This window comes from Spinacia oleracea, chromosome 4 (genome assembly GCF_020520425.1).
Source record: "Spinacia oleracea cultivar Varoflay chromosome 4, BTI_SOV_V1, whole genome shotgun sequence".
Taxonomy (NCBI): Eukaryota; Viridiplantae; Streptophyta; class Magnoliopsida; order Caryophyllales; family Amaranthaceae; genus Spinacia; species Spinacia oleracea.
Window position 1 is genome coordinate 103,063,985 of NC_079490.1, and position 6,145 is coordinate 103,070,129.

The window sequence follows — 6,145 nt, forward strand, 5'->3', positions numbered from 1 at the left end:
TTTCTCATTTGGGAGCTATTCATCAACTAACTTTGACAATCATTCTTTTCACATTATGTAAGAATAAATATAGTCAAGTGAGATCTTGTTAAATTCATATTAACGCGAGGATTCCAAGTATCAAGTTTTTATAATATTTACCTACACGCAATTAGAGATATTAATGTTCAAACAAGCGTGTTGGAATACGTGAAAAAAAAGAAGTGATGAAATTATTGTGAAACGAAGGTAATATCTTTGACCCAACGTTTGACTCTTTGAGGGGGATTGCCCTCAACAGCATGAATATCTTGTGCTTGGGAAGATTCATCTTTCTTGTATGAGTTATTTCTAGGCGCATACTGAGGTTTAGCAACACTAGTGTGGGCGGTCTTGGCAAGGTCATCCTCTATCTTGATGCCCACATCATAAACTCTTCTGAAGGAGTCCAGGCCTAAGTACCTGATGTGCTGTTTGTAAGATGGGTCCAAGTTGTCAATAAACTATTGGACTAGTTCGGATCTAGGGGGCCTTTGAATTAGCTGGGCTTCCTGATCCCTCCATCTAGAAAAGTAGGTCGTAAAACCTTTGTTCTTTTTCTGAGGAAGAACCTCCAGCTCACGCATGGTCACTTGAAAGTCCATGTTGGAGGAGTACTGTTTGATGAAGATATTGACAATGTGGAGAAGGTCTTAGGGTCTTGGTGTTAAAACCACTGCAGTGGATTTGATTCCAATGACAAAAGGAAGGTTGGTAAGTACATAGACTTGCCCACACCTTTGAGATTCATAGCACCTATAAAGCTTAGAAGGTGATTCTTGGGGTTATCTGTCACCTTAAACTTAGGTAGGTCAGATGAATTGAACTTTTCTGGTAGTTTGCCAGAAAAAGGTTTGGGATCGATTATGAAGTATTTGCTTCCCATGGTATGTTAAGGACCATTTTCTCACTCTTCTTTTCATTTTCAAGCTCATTTTGGACTTGTGCAGGTGCTAAGGAATGATTTTCTATACTGAGCTGCTCCATGGTGGCAGCCATTCGTTCGAGCTGTGCTTGAAAGTCTTCGAGGGACACAGTTCTAGTTGGTGTAGGGGACAATTGAGGCTGGAAGATTGGAGACCCTGGTAAAGGAGAATGACGAACTGAGATGGGTGTTACTACTTCTGGAACTGGGGTAGAAGGTTCGAGACGCGTTAACTTAGTCCTGCATATCGGCACCTATAGACCCCTAAATTTGACCCTGGCCTGGCCAGAAGCGGTAAGTTCAATGATGAAACAGAACACCACTTTTCAACGCTTTCCTAAGTAAGAAAAGAACACCTTATGACTGACTTATGCGATCCCGAATTAGTAACTACTATTTATAGTAATTATCGCATTAAACAACTACCAAATATAGCAACAGCATATGATAAATATTCAAGGAGATTACGTTGTGTTCTATGATATAACTAATATCATAGAAGATAAATATTCAACCACATATATTGTAACACCCTAATAATTCCTTGATTTTTATAAAACATTTTCCAACTTAAAACAAAGGAATTACCAAGATATTACCGCCACCGTGATAACGGCTAAGGCTATTTACCAGAATTACGCAGCTGAAATAACTGACTTTCAAAATGTATTAAATAGTTAATGATCATTAAAACAACTTGGAACCATCAAGGCCCAAACCAAAGTAATAAATCATTTAAAAAATAATAATAGTAGTCATGACTATAAATCAAAAATAGAGTTTATAAATGCGAAAGAAGAAGTAGTCTCTCAAAACTATTCCCATGATAACTTCTCCCGCAAGTTATCTCTACCAACCTGCTTATTGAAAACTACTCCCCAACAATGCAAGTGCAATGATGGATCATCATAGGGTCATTAAGGAGAAGGCCATGACCGAAAGACATGAAGCACGAAGTCAGCAAAAGCTGAGTAGGAACACGCTAGAATAACTCCTAGTCTAACATGCTTCACTCAGCAATTAAGACAATAACCACATGCAAAAGCCATTCAAGTAAACCAATTAATCATGAAGACCAACTCAAGACTTGACAAGACTCTTAACTAATTGGTTAATAAGAATTCAGCTTCGAACGGTTATAATAACAAAGACCCACCGAAGGAAAAAACCACTGAGGGAAACTGAGGGTGTCGGGAGCCCACCAAGCACCAAATAATAAAGGGTCGGGCTTTCTACCGACAATCGGATCATATCGACGGAATTCCTGCCCGTTTAATAAGCCAATAACCAAAAGAATGAAACAACGTCTTGTATTATTCAAGGAGTACGAGTTTCTCTGACACGACTCCCCCCATTGTTCATACTCAAGGTATATACGTTCCAAGAGTTTTGAAGCTCATTCGGGTTGCACTTTACGTTAAATAGTATGTTATGTTCAAAACTCAACCCAAAGACATAACTCACAAGTAATTCAACAATTACACAAACAAATAATTTAACAATGACACTTCATTTTAATCCTTTAGGACTTGTGATCAAACATAGGACTCAAGTGAATTTACTCCATATATTTGTTCCTTCTCAAAAACACTGTTTGAGGTAACCCGACATTGCCAGTTAACAAGCGGGGTGTGCCCTTAGCACGAATAGTCCTTAGTTCAATTCACATAAACTTCTTAAATGTATTCTACACTTGCGGTAGAATAAACGATGCACTAAGGAAATATAATAAACAATGCACTGAGGCAATATTCAATAGGCTCATTGTATGCTAGACATCCCGTACTATAGCATAATCCTAATAACTTGCATGCGCAACACTCATACATGCATACCAATCCGAACAACATGCTTGACATAATTCAACGATTATCAAAGTCCATAACATGATAGTTCAACTGAATCTATAAAGCATTAATCAATTTATAACATGCTCAATGACATAGATTCAATAACAATTCTCACATGCTTGTCTACACATCAAACATGAATTCCCAAAATATAAGTTCACATGATTCGCATTCAATATACTTCATAAAGTCCTCAAGGGATGGGTGGTCACCCTAGTCTTGTACGTACCCGGAATACCTAAGTATGGGGGCCACTGTGCGAATCACGAATCACTAGAAATCAACTCCTATAAACACAAAGGAGAAACTTAATTATTAATCATGTTTACTAAATTTCCAGCAACTATTTAAGAATCTAAAAACCTTGGTTTAATTAGGAATTAATCGTTATTCGTCAATTTAATAGTCTCACATAGTTAACTCAAGTCCTAGCATAAAAATATTGACTTTTTGGCTTTAAAATCATTAAAATCAACACTTTAAAGCTTAATAATAAATCTGAAAATTTAAATTGATTCCCATAGTTTAAATCGTCATTAAATTATGTGAATCAATTGCTTGAAAAATCGGAATTAAAATCCTACTAATAGGTCATTAATAAAATCATGTTTTGACGTTAAAAATTGACACTTTAATTAACCCTTAAATCTGAAAATCATAATTCTTTTGAATCAAAACCAATCTCATCAATTCAAATACTAAATATTAAAACACGGTGTTCATAACCGTTCCCAGCAATTTAAATACTCCAAATAATACAATAATCGCAATTAAATAATTAAAACAATTTAAAACTCTGAAATTGAAAAAGGTTTAAAAGTATACAATTTGATTATCAACAATCAACAACATACACACGCAACAATTGGTGTGTTGCGTGTGTGGGCAGCAACGATGAAGCAGCAGCAGCACACGAAGTAACATCAGCGGCACGTGGCAGCAGCACTCGGTGCGCTGCGGGCGAGAGAGTGTGGGCGTTGGGCGAGAGAGAGAGAGAGGCGCGAGGGGTGTGCGGGCACAAGAGCAGCGGCGGCACAGTGTGTGCACTGGCTGCGGGCTGCGAAGGCGAGAGAGAGGCAAGGAGTGTGTGCGCGTGAGGCGCGGGCCGCACTCGGCTGGGCAGGCACACGAGCAAGGCAAGCTCGTACCTTGGGGCCGATGGAAAGAGCCGGACAAAGGGAGAGGAGAGAGAGAGAGAGAAAAAAAAAATTCTGAAAATTAAGGTTGGGGATGTAATGAAGGGAAGGGGTATTTATAGGTTATCATCCCTTCATGGGCTAGGTTTTAGGTTTTAAGGTTGGGCTTGCTTACGGGCTTAATTAATATTAATTCCTTGCAAGCCTTGTTGGGTTTGATCGTGAAATTTGACTGGGCTTAGATTAAAATAATTTTTTTTTCAAAATACGACCCAACAAATACTGATTAAATAAATTCGTTGAATTTATTTAATAAAAAAATCTGGTTTTCGTGAATAATCAATAATTAAATTAATTAAAAATAAAATACATTTAATTCCAATTAAATGCAATTAAATTCATAAAAATCCTTATAAATATAATAAAAATATATTTATAAATTACGAAAAATACGAGGTATTACAGTCTACCCTCCTTAAAAGAAGTTTCGTCCCGAAACTTGGGCACGGAAGTCACAATTCAAAAATCTAGACTTGAGACTTAAATCTAGACTTGAGAATTTATGAGACTTTTGTGCGTTTTCTTTGTAGAAAGTTTTAGTTGTTGTACTCTTTAAGTAATTCAACATGACAATATAGAGTGAAACTTCACAGAAAACACTAAATTAAGCATACCGTAAGGGGAAAATTAGGTAAAAAAGGTAAAAAGCGCGAAATTCTACCGCACTCTACCCCCCTTAAAGAAAACGAGTTACGGGCCGTAACTCAACTAACCTCGGGAAAAAGCTCGGGATATTTCTATCTCATTTCTTCCTCGGCTTCCCAGGTAGCTTCCTCAGATTCTCTGTTAGACCATAACACTTTAACAATCTTAACATCATTAGTACGTGTACTACGCACTTTGCTATCAAGGATTTTGACAGGTCTTTCCTCAAATGTCAAACTTTGGTCTAACTCTATGGTCTCCGGTTGCAGTATATGCGACTTGTCCGAGACATACTTTCTCAACTGAGATACATGAAATACATTGTGCACTCTATGCAAGTCCATGGGTAAGGCTAATCTATATGTTACCTTCCCTATCCTTTACAGGATCTCATATGGGCCTATGTATTTTGGGCTTAGCTTTCCTTTCTTCCCAAATCTCATTACACCCTTCATTGGTGAAACCCTAAGCAACACTTTGTCGCCTATTTGGAACTCTTCATCCCTACGTTTCAAGTCCGCATAACTCTTTTGGCGATCTTGCGCGGCTTTGATTTTGGATTGAATAGTCCTAACCTAATTCATTGTGTCCTCTATCATTTGGGGACCTAGTACAACGGTTTCACTGATGTCACTCCAACATAAGGGACTTCTGCATTTTCGCCCATACAAGGCTTCGAATGGTGCCATTCCAATACTGGCATGATAGCTATTATTGTAGGAAAACTCAATTAGATCTAGGCTATCTTCCCATCCGCCTTGAAAATCAATCACACAAGTTCTTAGCATATCCTCTAAGGTTTGGATAGTCCTTTCGGTTTGTCCATCTGTGGCTGGATGGAACGCTATACTCATTTTCAATGTCGTACCAAAGTTCTTCAGCACACTCTTCTAGAAATTCGAAAGGAACCTAGAATCCCTATCTGATACGATATCCTTAGGAACTCCATGTAATGTCACTACATGTTTGATGTAAGCTTTGGCAAGTTGTTCCATTTTCCAGGTTTCTTTCATTGGTATGAACACTGCCGACTTAGTCAACCTATCTACTACTACCCACATGGTGTCATTTCCAGTTTTCGACTTGGGTAAACAAGTGACAAAGTCCATTGAGATACAATCCCATTTCCAACTCGGAATTTCTAAGGGTTGGACCTTTCCTTGAGGTCTCCTATGCTCAATCTCAACCTTCTGACAAGTCAAGCATCTTGCCACGAATTCAGCCACTTCATTCTTCATTCTTGGCCACCAATAGACCTTTTTCAGATCCTTATACATCTTATCACTTCCTGGGTGAACAGAATATGGTGTATTGTGACCTTCTTTCATCAACTTTTCCTTTAGTTCACTACACTTTTGAGGCACGCACCATCGCCCTTTGTACCTCAAACTTTCATCATCGTGGATCTTAAAATCCATCTCCTTTCCTTGTGAAATCTTTTCCTTGATCCGCTCTAACTTAACATCTCCAGCCTGATTCTCCCTAATTTCATCAAATACAGACGGCTGGAT